We start from the raw sequence: 14,314 nt of genomic DNA, 5'->3' as shown, positions 1-14,314 counted from the left end.
GCTTATTGAGTGCTGAAAAATGTATATTTCAATTAACACCGACTGCTGCTTCTGGGGTCCTGCTAATGGTGTTAAATTGGCACACAATAGGTTCTAAAATCTGGTTGCTCTAGTATGAAGGCTGTCAGTAACATCGGTCTGTGTCTTCAATAAGATTAAGGTGCTGGTGAATGGGAGCTGTTGCAACATCTGGATGCAGCATAGTGAGATTAATTCATGTTCTGAATTCCCTGGCCTTAAGGGCAGGGTTTGTGCCAACCCGAGGCAGAAAGCCTGTTAAACTGCAATGACCCACAACCTATTGAGCACTATTTGAAAGAGATGTGTTTTAGGTATCTATCAATTCTACCAGACATGACAGGGATTAGTAGTGGAACTCAATTCTCCTTTTATTGTAGAAAGGCACACTCGAGAACAGTAGGAACCAAGAGATATATTTTAAAAATGCATATTTATAATCAAACCCCTATGCCTGTGCATAGTAACTATTATGAAAATCATCAAATAGTGGCCAATTAGAAATATTGCAGTAACATAATACTGGTAAACTTATAAAAGCCCTCTTTATATAAATATATCCAACCCAACCCTCATCTATTTGGCTAACTAAATGAACCTTAGAACCAATGAAGCCGCCTAATTCCAGTTTCAAAGATGGTTCACACCCACATACCTCAGCTGAACAATAGAACCAATGCTCAGAAAAATAGAAGTATCTGCTGTTCTTATCTGTCTTGATCGTCAGGCTGATAAGAGTGGCAAGAAACGCTAAATGTGCCTCCCAGAATCCCTTAGCAAACGAAAGTGACACAGTTCTATATGATCTCTGTCTCGAGTTTCTCGTAGGAAGTTCCTCTTTATCTCTTCACACACTCCTCTTAGTTTATTTAACATATGTGTTCATTGTTTAATCTTAAAGAATAAGCAATTGGCATAAAAGGCCTTGCACCCTCACATTTGGCAGGTCCTTCTCTTTTGTTTAAAAGCTAAAAGAAGTTAATTATCAGGTTCCACGAACCCTTGCACATTAAAAAAAATCATGAGAACAGTGAATTTGATTCATGCGAAATTACCTGAATATAATCACATTGCAATGTATAATGAGGCAAATAAATGAGCATTTTCTATGTTGACATGTATATTTAAATAACCAACAAATCTCATTCAAGGACGGAATATCTAAAAGGAAAAAATAGGATGCCTATTACATGATTTTTGGCCTGATGCTATCAAGCAACACAGCTGGAAGTTAAAATAAGAACATCAGGTAGAAGGTTAGTTTATAGTTCTTATTTTACTGCGCAAAGTGACTAATTCACATGAACGAATAGACTTTTGGTATCACATACAGAATCTTCACACTGATGGGGGAGAAAGTGGTGCTGAAATCCAAATGTTTTTCTTTGAAGGGGAGAGCATTTTAGGTTTTTTGAGTAAACTGCATATAATAGTTTCCCAAGTATTGCATTACTTCATGTCATTCAGCAAAAGTTAAAAACTTTGCATAGAAATATGGCAAATGTTTGACCTCGAATAAGGTGAAATCCAGGCACGGCTGGTCCATTGGGGCTGAGGGGCCACGCCTCTCCACTTTTTGCCCCTCAAAAACAGTGTCTGTCAGGCTGCACAAAAGTCAGCCTGACAAACACTGTTCACTTTCAATTCAGGCGGGAAACAGCCATTACAACGCAACTAAAACAACGCACTACCATTACAACAAAACTTTTACAGCGCAGGATCCATTACAACGCATAACATTACAACACAGCTGCTATTACAACACATGCCATTACACCGTAAGTATGGGTAAGTATTTGATTAAATTTTAACCCCTACACCATCCAACACTTACCCTACTATTACGCCCCCCTGGAGTTAGAATAGTAATTTTAGCAAAGGTCCTTGAGGCCCTCCCCTCAGTGTTGAGGGGTAGCATCACTGATTGCCTCGCACCTGGGCGCTTCAGTTTTAAGCTCTTAAGCGTCCAGGGTCGAGTGTCAATCAGTGACACTTCAACCCAGAGAGAGGTGGGGGTCAGCAGTCTAACTGACCCCATCCCACTCTGTGATGATGTTGGGACTGCTGCCTTCCCTTATTAGCTGACCTTGGGTCAGCCAATGAGGGCAGGCAACAGTCCTAAGCCTCCTGGAACCTCTGAGGCAGAGCTGGCTGCAGGTAACTGTCTTTTTTTTTTAAATTAATGTTTGCTGCATACGTGTATGTATGAATGTTTGGTAAAGAGTGTTGTGAATGGATGTGTTTGTGTTTGTGTGTGCGCGTGTGTGAATGCATGGCTGTGAGGGTTATGTGTATGTGTGCGTGTGCTTGGGTGTGTCGCTTCCGCTCCCCTCCCTCTGATGTCATCTAAAGTGCTGCAAGGCTTTAGCAATATAAAGTTTTGGGAAAATTATTGTTCTGGTTGCAAAAAGCAGTCACAAATTTTGTATGGACATTTTGCAACCAGTATCTCAATTTGCGAACAGACCTATGTACCAATAGGCCAGGTCTCAAATTAAAGAATCGCCTTGTGTTTGAAATTGACTGACCAAATTAATATTCATTAGGTTGAAATTTTGCCCTGCCCCCTGTTATTGGCAATAATCACAGTTATGGCGACTTGCGTGGGACAGCAAATCACCACCCACTGATTGTATTTCAAAATTGAAGACTTTTTTTTCAATAGCAGTCCAATTTCATTAACGAAAACAAGGTTGATTTAAAAAAGAAAAGTTTAACATTTTTAAAAACTTCAGCCAAGAGTTGACAGTGGTCACATTTATTCCCACTTCCAAATCAGTTACCACCCCAACTTGGGAGTCGTTAGCTGTTCGATGTTTTGCAACTAAAAATATGGTCACAAACCATTGATACTTATTTTGCTGATTCACAATTTGGAAGGAACACTCCAAAAATGTCCCATTCCAAATTACAAATCGTTAATCATTGATAAATCCATTTTGTGATTCAGAAAAGGTTTTTTAAAATAGCACAATGGGTTAGTAACATATGATAAGTGATTTACCGTTTGCAAACTCGGTAAATAGTGATCTGTAGGATTTGCTATCACATTGCATTGGTGGCAAACAGTGAGAGTCACCTAAGGTGAGATATCAGATTCAGTACCATTAACCAGCTTCTTAAACCTTTTCCTCCAACATGCCAGGTGTACTTCCAGTTTAGTGTTTTCCTCTTCCAGTGAGCTCCCGCGTGTCTTTGCACCAAGGGTCAAGCCCAAGGACTCCAACCAGTGAATGGCTGTGCGTCCTTCTCCCAGAATGAGACTGTGCATTCGAAAGTACATATGTTTATTCCTCGAGTCGGTTTTAATCTCAGCATACAATGTTTAAGGTCTCATTCTACCATTTTCCCCACTGCCCTGTTGTAGCATTCTTGTGAAAGCACGCATTCACTTCTCTACTCATGCTCTTCTTAGAAACTAATATGTCACAGCTACTGTAATTGAATGTTATAGTTTGAACTGAAGGAACGGTTGTGAGTTGACCCTGGGAGCTGTTGAGGCAGACAGTCAATAAACCTGATGGTCTCACACGGGAAACATCATTTACAACGATGTCTTTTCCACGCTTGACGTTTTTAACGATCCACTTACCCCGCAAACGTCTCTTCAACGAGGGAGCCTTCAACGACCGTCTTCACCACGCAAGTGGTATTCCTTTTGGTCGTCCAGCATGTAAGTTCTGCGTGGCCTTGGGGGGTTGGGGGGGTCTCCCCCCCATTTAAAAAAAAAAACGAGCAGGCTACATACAGTAAAAAAACGCACTAAAGTGTCAATAAAAAAAAAAAAAAAAAGAGCCGCACCGAAGACGTGGCGAGTACGTCATAAATGAAGTCCTTTTTTAGTTTTTGTGGACGTGTAAGAGCTGGTGAACGTAACGTTTTTGAAATGCGAGGTAAGAACTTGCGTTCTAAAAAGCTGCGTGGTACAGCCACTTGCGAAGAAAAATTCGCGTGGAAATGCCATGCGGGGTATTTGTGTTCGTGGTAAAGTCATATATTCGTCTCACTCTTACCTGCTTCAGTGTGATTACTTCAAATTGGTGACAAGTTGGACAACTGGTTGTGTCTCCATCCAAGCGTGTGACGTTGGCTGTGTGCTCCAGAAGTATCCTGCATTTCAGTTTTCCTCTTTTGGAGTGGCCCAGCTGCTAGCAGCATTGAGAGTGGGATGCTTCTTTGTCGATGGGACACTGTGTCTCGGCGTAGTCCTGCAGCTCTGTACCCAAGCCGTTTAATGTCCGTGTTTGCTGTTGCCAATGGGACATTGTGTCTCGGCGTAGCCCTGCATCTCTGTACCCAAGGCAACCTGTTTTCTGCCCGAGTTTGCTGAGGTGTTCGACTTTGGCAAGTGAGTTTGCTGGGATTTTCGGCCCTCTCCACTTGTTGAAGTGCAGCTTTTGGGTGTAAACGCTGCTTTCCCGGTGAGTGATGATCCCCTGCTGTCTGCTTTTATGCCTGGCTTCCTGCGTGCTGTGAGGGGGATCACTGAAACAATATCGATGACAAAAATATAGAACTATCATAATATCGAGTAAAAAATATAGAATGCCAAAATATCGACTTCCTATCTCCAAACAGGTAAGTAAAAAAAGTATTGAATCAAAAATATCGATGTAAAAAATATAGTTAGTCAAAATATCGATTTTTTTTAAATGCTTTAAAGTAATTAAAAATTAATTAAATAATAAATATAATTAACTTAAACATACTTAAAATACTTAAATAATAACCTTAAAATTAATAAATAATTAATGTAAGTAAAAAAACATACAAATTGATTTATTAATACATATATATATGAACGTAATATTAATAAAAAATATAAAATATTTTTAACGAAGGATAGCGGAAAGGGTAAAATTTACTATTCCCACTCCAGTGAGTGCAACAGTAGGGAAAGCATTTGATAGCGGGAGGGTAAAAATTACTATTCCCACTCCAGAGAGTGCAACAGTAGGGAAAGCGTTGAATAGCATAGAGGTCAAAATTACTATTCCCACTCGAGTGAGTGCAACAGTAGGGAAAGCATTGGATAGCGTAGGGGTAAAAATTACTATTCCCACTCCAGAGAGTGCAACAGTAGGGAAAGCGTTGGATAGCGTAGGGGTAGAAATGACTATTCTCACTCCAGTGAGTGCAACAGGAGGGAAAGTAAATACTTCATATATTAATTTAAAAAATATATATATTAATACCAATTACAAATTAATTAAAAATGATTACCAATTTAATGTAATATAATAATGAATCAATTAAAAATACAAATAAAAATATTTATTAAAAATCATTACCTATTAATACAAATTATTTACCAATTTACAATTAATAAATTAACAATTGAAAAATAATTAACAATTAATTAAAAATAAATACCAATAAACCTATTCAAAAATGTAATTAATTACAATTAAATTACTTCCCACCCTATTACCCTATAAACCCACAACCCGCTACAGTAAATAAATTAACACAATTAACATAATTATCAATTAATCAATTAATAAAAATGAATTACCAATTAGAATTTAATTAATTGCCAATTAAAAATTAATTAACAATGAATTCAAGATAAATACCAATAAATAAATTAAAACATTTATTCAATTATAATTACATTACTTCCCACCCTATTCCCCTATAAATCCACAATGCGCTACAGTAAATAAATTAACAAAATTAACTTAATTATCAATTAATCAATCAATAAAAAATCATTACCAATTATAATTTAATGAATAACCAATAAAAAATTAATTAACAATTAATTCAAGATAAATAGCAATAAATATATTAAAACATTTAATCAATTATAATTAAATTACGTCCCACCCTATTCCCCTATAAACCCACAACCCGCTACAGAATTAAATTACGCAAAAATTAAATACCATAAAATTCATTACTTAGAATAAATTATAAAATAAACATAGACTTTTCACACATATACTAACATAAAAAACATTTAAAAAAATTCGATATTATTAAAAAATCGATATATTTAACATCTATATTATAAGCTTCGATATTTTGACTTTCTATATTTATGTAAATTGATATTAACTTACCTCAAAATCGATATTTTTGCTGTCTATATTCTGTCCATTCGATATTTTGTCCATTACATTCAATATTTTTGTTGTCTATATTCTGTCCATTCGATATTCTGTCCATTCTATATTTTTTACTCGATATTAATGCAATTCTATATTTCTTACTCGATATTTTGAGTGCATACCCATTCTTTCATTTGATGATGTCGTAGAACGTTGGGGCTGTGATGCACATCATCAGCCACGGCTCTAAGTTCATTAGAGTCCTCGAGATCTACGACACACACCGTCAGCTAGAGTTCTGCGCTCATTGGAATTCTCAACATAAAGCAGACTACGCGTTGTGTCAGATACGTGTTGCAAAGGAGATTACAATACACCCAACATTACGCATCTTTTGAAGTTTCATCTTGTGATCGATGAGCAAATTTGTGTACGCGCTGAGGTTGGATATTACGCGCTGAGTCTGGATTTCATTGTTAATCGTCCTTTGACTATTTCAGTCTCATTGAGTCTTACTCTCAATTTCACTCTCCAGCAATGTGATTTTACTGCTGACTAAATCAGAACACTTTGCAGTACACGAGCCCATTCTGCAATTGAATTACAAGTTATAGCACTGTTTATTTTTGGTCATTAATTTACTTTCTATCTACAGTTTAGGACTGGTAGACAGCTGAACACCTTGTCCAGTTTCAGGAAGGAACTGAAAACCTGTTTGTTCCCTAGAGAGTGGACCGTGCCTATTCTCTTGATCCCGCTGTTCTGTAATCTAAGCGCCAGGATACCCTTTGGGTGATAGTCGCGCTATACAAGTGCACCTTACATTACATTACACATTACATATATCATCCTGTTTAAGTTATATTAACCCGCTAGGAGAAAACAACATTATAGACAAGGCTACCATTTCATTTCTGTACAATGTGTGTAACTGTGTTTTAACCTTTTTCTCCTTACAGGATTAGGTTATCAACTTGGGGATGTATGACGTTACAACGCGAAATTTTACAACTCAGACCGTTACATCGCAATTTTTACAACCCAGCAACATTTACAACGCATACCTTTACAACGCAATATATTACATAGCAGATGCTATTACAACGCATGCCATTACAACGTAAGTATAGGTAAGTATATTATTTTACTTAAAAATGAAATTTAATTAAATTTAATTAATTTAAAAAATTAAATTATTTAAAAATAATTAATTTGTACTTATATATTTTTAAAAATAGTTTATTTATAAAAGAACTATTAATAATATTATTATTAAAGAACAATAATAATAAATAAAATTTATCAAAATAATTTTTTTAATTATTTTAAATTATTTATTTAAAAACTGAACCCTAAAAATACCCCTGTACCCCAAAACCCAAACCCAACCCTGAACCCTAAAAATGCCCCTGTACCCCTAAACCCAAACCCAGCCCTAAAACCTAAAAATACCCCTGTACCCTGTTAGAACCGGCTGTCTCTAGTTGGCAGAGGTATACACTTCTGACAAATAGGGACACTCCTTTTCTAGTCAGGGCAAGGGGATCACACCCTTTGATAACCCCTGCTCACCCCCTTGGTAGCTTGGCAGAGCAGAACAGGCTTATCTCAGAGGCTGTGCGTTAAGCAACTATGACCACATACAGTAATACCGGGAATGCACTACAAATGGACACGACACAGTAGTATTATAAAAATAAGAATTTTTATATAAGGCTTAGCACAAGACCAAAATAACGACAAACTGTACACAATCAGAATAAATACGTTGGGAAGGAAAAAAAAGGATAGTTCAAAGGTAGTTTCTTCTTTAGCAAAAAGTTTTTAGTATCAAAGCAAATCTTCTTCTTGGCAATGCAGTTCTTAGCAACAGGGTAACCCGCACGGGGGCTACACGACGTTAAGGCAAAGTTAATCCAAAGGTTCGGCGTCGACCGCGAGGAGCGCTACGTCAAGCCTGGAGTCACACGGACCCCCAACAACACAGTACCTTAGGAAAATGAAGCACACGATGATCAGCGGCGTCGAGCAATCCGGCGTCGCGTCTTCGGTGTCGATCCGGCCTCAGCAGGCGTCGTCGTTGATGATGCGGTTGCACAGAGTGAGCAGCGCTCACGGCGTCGAAGGGCACACAGGTGATGCGATCAGCAGCGGTGCAGACACGAGGTCCTCTGGAGCTAGAGCCGTACTCCCACTCACTGGCGTTGCTGCTGGCGTCGGTTGGGCCTAGCGTTCGGTTGTCGTGATTGCTGATTCTTTCAGAGGTGCTGGATTCACGGTTCCAACAAAATAGCACTTTAAGCAGATGAAGTCCTTTAGCCCTGTGACTTCAGCAGGAGACTGGCACTCTTCCAGTCCTTGGAGATTTTCTTAGCAAGCGTGAGAGTACACACACAGTTCCTCTCTCCTGGTTCCTTGGCAAAAATAAAGAAGCACTGCAGGATTCCCCCAACAACAGCACACTGGCAGAAGGGGTAGGCAGTCCTTAGATCAGCGGCCTCTTGTCCTTGGTTACAGGGTTCCTTGTCAGAAGTGATCTAAATTCTTGGTTCAGGGGTCCTACTTTTATACCGCTTTTCGTCTTTGATCCCTTTGTCCATGCCGGGGGTTTCCCAACATCCTGGGTCCGTTGTGGGTGGAGCCAGGCAGAAGCACCTGGCCTATTCACTGAGCAGGGCTGGGTCCTCAGACGCCCAGCAGGAGGTGGAGCCAGCATTGACACTGGCAGGAGCAGAGCTATCGGCCACCTGGCAGGAGGTGGGGCTAGGATCGTCCATGGCAGGCACAGAGCCATCAGCCGCTTGGCAGGAGGTGGAGCCGACATTGTATCAGGCAAGGCAGGCTATCAACAACTACTCTCAACGTAACTGTCCCACTCATCTCACACTGACTCATCCAGACCTGGGGAGCCACCCAGCTCCTGTCACACACACGCAAAACCAGCAGAAACCAGATATGGTTAGACAAGAAAATAGACACCTTCTAAAAGTGCTATTTTCGAACCCAGAGTCCAAAAACCATCCACACCAACGGATGCGTAATTAAACCCCGAGTTCAGGGATACCAAACTCGACATTGCACCATGCTCTCCGAGCCAGCGAGGATCATAGTACTAATAATCCCGGCGGCCCATTCTAATCAATGGAGAGCAGGCTACCTCGCAATAGTGAAGGACCAAGATGGCGGTAATTCACTATCAGGACATGCCAACTTGGTCAGGCGTGTCCTACCTCAGACTTACAATGCACCCTGCCCGAAGGCCTACCATAGGGGCGAATAACATGAAGCCAAGGGAAGGTTTGGAGGGCTGGCAAGTAGGTATACTTGCGCGGCCGGCGTGACAGCACGAGGCTGCACGTGGGTCTCGCAATGACCGACCCGTAGACATTCTTTTACGAGGCCGCTCCTGTGGGTGGCACAACACGTGCTGCAAGCCCACAAGCGGCATTTGCGTTTACAAGCCCCGGCACTCTGGGTGCACTAGACGAGGGACTGATAGTAAACCAAATAAGCCAAACATGGATACAATAGATACATCAATTTAACATAGGGAGCACTTGCGCTATGGCACTGATCAGCAGTGACACGGCGCCCAAAGCATATACCAGCAAAACATCGTAAAACAGTAGAGGCAAAACAGAAAAAATGGAGGAGAGACTCAAGCCAATGATGTCAGGTCTAACACCTGTCCCCTCCAGCTGAAATGTGGGGAGAACTACCCTTGACCTAGGGAGTTCTCTTCACTAAGGCGGAAAAATCTGGACAGACCATCAGCATTGGCGTGATCTGTACCAGGGCGGTGTTCCACCGTAAAGTCCATCCCCTGGAGAGGAATGGACCACCTCAACAGTTTCGGATTCTCACCCCTCATCTGCATCAACCATCTGAGGGGCCTGTGGTCTGTCTGAACCCGGAAGTGAGTCCCAAACAGGTAGGGTCTTAGCTTCTTCAGCGCCCAGACCACAGCAAATGCTTCTCTCTCTATCGCACTCCACCTCGTTTCCCTGGGAAGTAACCTCCTACTGATGAAGGCTACAGGCAAGTCTCGGCCCTCTTCATTCACCTGAGCTAGAACAGCCCCCACGCCATGCTCTGAAGCGTCCGTCTGAACAATGAATTCTTTCGAAAAGTCGGGTGCCTGGAGTATAGGTGCTGTGCACATTGCAGTTTTCAGGGTGTCAAAGGCCGTTTGACAGGCATCAGTCCAGATCACGTTTCGTGGCTGCTTCCTGGAAGTAAGCGACGTCAAGGGGTGCACGATGTTACCGTAATCCTTGACAAACCTCCTGTAGTAACCCGTGAGTCCTAGGAAGGCTCTCACCTGAGTTTGGGTTTTGGGCGGCGCCCAAGCCAGGATGGTATCAATCTTGGGTTGCAGGGGGGCAACCTTACCGCTCCCTACTTGGTGCCCCAAGTACACCACCGAACCCTGCCCAATCTGGCACTTACTGGCTTTGATTGTGAGGCCTGCTCCGCGCAGGGCCAACAACACTTCCTGGAGGTGGCGCAAGTGTTCCTCCCAGCTGGCGCTGAACACTGCGATGTCGTCCAGGTAGGCGGCACTGAAATCCTCCAGTCCAGCCAAGACCTGGTTGACCAACCTCTGGAAGGTGGCAGGGGCATTCTTCATCCCAAAGGGCATCACCCGGAACTGGTATAGCCCATCTGGTGTGGAGAATGCTGACCTCTCCTTTGCCCCATCAGTCAAGGCGATCTGCCAGTACCCAGACGTTAAATCAAACGTACTAAGGTATCGGGCAGCCCCCAACCGATCAATGAGCTCATCAGCTCTGGGGATGGGGTGCGCGTCAGTCTTCGTGACCGAATTGAGCCCTCGGTAATCCACACAGAACCGGAGTTCCGGTGAAGCACCAGGCGCTGCAGCCTTCGGGACCAAGACCACTGGGCTGGCCCAAGGACTGCTAGAGGACTCAATCACCCCTAACGGGAACATCTTGGAGACCTCCTCCTTAATGTACGCTCTGACCTTGTCAGTCACCCTGTAAGCCTTGTGCTTCACAGGAGGGCTGTCTCCGGTGTCAACGTCATGGACACACCAATGCGTGACACCCGGAACCAAGGAAAACAGATCCGGGAATTGTCCCAACAGTTGGCGACAATCCTGTTTTTGCTCAAGGGTCAGTGTGTCAGAGAGGACCACACCATCCACCGACCCATCTTGCTCTTTAGCACACAGGAGGTCAGGAAGAGGCTCACTCTCCTCCTCCGTTCCATCATCTGTAGCTAGGAGCATGCCCACTTCGGACCTTTCTAAGTGGGGCTTCAAGCGGTTGATATGCAGGACCCGCAAGGGGTTCCTGGGAGATTTCAAGTCCACCAGGTAGGTGACATCGCTCTTCTTCTCCACAACCTTAAACGGTCCAGTCCACCTGTCCTTGAGCGCACAAGGTTCCACAGGGGACATGACCCACACTTCCTGACCAGGCTGAAGCTCTACCAGAGTGGCATTCCGGTCGTACCAACGCTTCATCTCCTCCTGGCTGGCCTCCAGATTTGCCTGAGCAAGTTCTCTGAAGCGCCGAGTCTGGTTCCGAAAGGCCAGCATGTAGCTGTATACATCCTGGGGAGGTTTCCTGGGAGATTGCTCCCAGCCTTCCTTGACCAGACTCAAAGGCCCTCTTACGGGGTGACCGTATAAGAGCTCAAAGGGGCTGAACCCTAGAGACTTCTGCGGTACCTCACGGTAAGCAAACAACAGGCATGGCAAGAGGACGTCCCATTTCCGCCTCATTGGTTCTTCAAGACCCATAATCATGCCTTTCAGGGTCCGGTTGAATCTCTCAACCAGCCCATTTCCTTGAGGATGGTAAGGAGTGGTGAACTTGTAGGTTACCCCACACTCCTTCCATAGAGACTTCATATAGTTCGAAATGAAGTTGGTGCCTCGGTCCGACACCACCTCTCTGGGGAACCCCATCCGGGAGAAAACACCCATCAGTGCCCGTCCCACCACGGGGGCCGTCACTGTTCTGAGAGGGATGGCTTCCGGGTACCTCGTGGCATGGTCCACCAAGACCAGGATGAACCTGTTGCCCAGGGCTGTCTTGGGGTCCAGGGGCCCAACAATGTCAATACCCACCCGGTCAAAGGGGGTACTGACCACTGGAAAAGGTTGGAGGGGAGCCTTCTGCTTCCTCCCGCTTTTCCCACTTGCCTGGCAAGTGTGACAAGTCTTGCAGTGGATGTCTACATCCCTTCGCATCTGAGGCCAATAAAAATGGGTGACAAGCCTGTCATAGGTCTTGTCCTGCGCCAGATGTCCAGCTAACGGAACGTCATGAGCCAAACCCAGTAGGAAGGCTCTGAAGCGCTGGGGTACCACCAGCACACGGGCTGACCCAGGCTCAGCAGCCTTAGGCTCGCTATACAGGAGGTCGTTCTCCCAGTACACAAAATGTGACCCTGACTGATCACCTGAGGATTGGGCTGAGGCCTGCTGCCTCATGCCCACAAGAGAAGGGCACACTTTCTGTTCCGCACAGAATTCCTCCCTGGAGGGACCACCATCCTGCTGCCAATGGGTCAGCTCGGGCAGATCTCCCAGTTCGGCAATTTGTTCCCCTGTGGGCTCCAGGGCATCCCCCTCGGGGTCTACCTCCTTCTGGACCACGGGAACTACGGGGGCCGGTTTCCCACGCCTCCTGCCCCTTCTCTTCACAGCTGGGTCCTGGGCCGTACTTTCAGGCTCCGGGACCCCATCAACACCCTTACTCGCTGTCATGGATCGAGTGGTTGCACACACCCACTCTGGCACGCCCAACATTTTCAAGTGCGCCTCCCTCTCCACCTTAGCCCAAGGGGAGTCTTCCAAATCATTGCCCAGGAGACAATCGACAGGCATGGCGGGCCTCACAGCAACCTGAAGAGTACCTGAAACTCCCCCCCATTCAAAGGAAACCTGAGCCACCTCACACTCTTTCTCGGAGTTGTCGGCAGCTATCACGGGGTAGAATGCGTGGGGAACCACCTGCTCTCTAGACACCAAGTGACACTTGACAGCTGTCACACTCGCTCCGGTGTCTCTGAGAGCTTCCACTCTATGGCCATTAATGGTCACCCACTGCCTATATTTACTAGTGTTACTAGGCAGAGGGGGTGGAGGGACCATTTGCATGTCTCCTAGCGAGACCAGGGACATTTCTGCGGGACCCCTCCCACCATGGACAACCATCTTCTCCCCTCCCAGGGCTACACTCGCCAACTGACGGGGGGGTGCATGCGGTGGTGCATTCGAATCCTTTTTGGGACACTGGGGGTCATAAAACCGGTGTCCCACCTGCCCACAACCGTAGCAGGTTAGGGGGCCCCTATGAACAGGTTTACCCGTCGGGGCCCCTGGCTTCTTCTCAGGGGGAGGCTGGGAACCTTTCCCTTGGTACCCTTGGGGATTACTTTGGGGCCCTTTCTGAGACTCCTTCTGTTTTCCCTTGTCCCCCCCACTCTTCTGCTGGGGACCCTGCCCACCTTTGGCTGAGTCTCCCACTGGACCCTTGTGGACCCTGGTACTGACCCAGCGGTCCGCCTCCTCAGCAAGTTTTCTAGGGTTAGATATCTTGCTATCAATCAGGTGCTGGCGCAGCTCTGGAAAACAGTTATTAGACAAGTGCTCCCAAGCAAACAAATCATAAAGAGCTTCATAACTTTCCACTTTGCTGCCCTTTACACAACCATCCATGGCTCTGCAAAAATAAGACACATATTCAACCCACGTCGTACCAGGCAACTTCTTACATTCTCTAAAAGCTTGTCTGTACTTCTCGGGGGTTAAGCCATACCGCAACATTAAAGCATCTTTCATATGAGCATACGACATCCTATCCGCAACAGGCATGTCTAACAGGGTATCTCTTCCCTCATTCACAAAGCGACCCCACAACCCCGCTCCCCAATCCTTCTCAGGGACCCGGTGGGCCAACAATGCTAACTCATATGCTTTAAACCATTGACCAATATCTTCATTCCTATTGTAATCTTTGATCACATCTTTCGGGAAGTAAAACTTACTTTCTGCAGGCTCGGATGGAATGCTGCCACCAGAGGGATTCAATTCTAACTTTTTAGCTTGGATATCCAGCTCCCTCAACCTGGCTTCACGCTCCAAAGCTAACTTCTCTCGTTCAAACTCTAGCTTTTTGATCTCCAAATCAGCTTCCCTTCTACCTCTTGCATTTTCTAACTCCAACTGCCCATTTATCTTTAGCCTTGCCATCTCCATGTTGTAA

Source organism: Lissotriton vulgaris, chromosome 8 (assembly GCF_964263255.1).
Source record: "Lissotriton vulgaris chromosome 8, aLisVul1.2, whole genome shotgun sequence".
Lineage (NCBI taxonomy): Eukaryota > Metazoa > Chordata > Amphibia > Caudata > Salamandridae > Lissotriton > Lissotriton vulgaris.
This window is presented reverse-complemented; position numbering follows the sequence as displayed.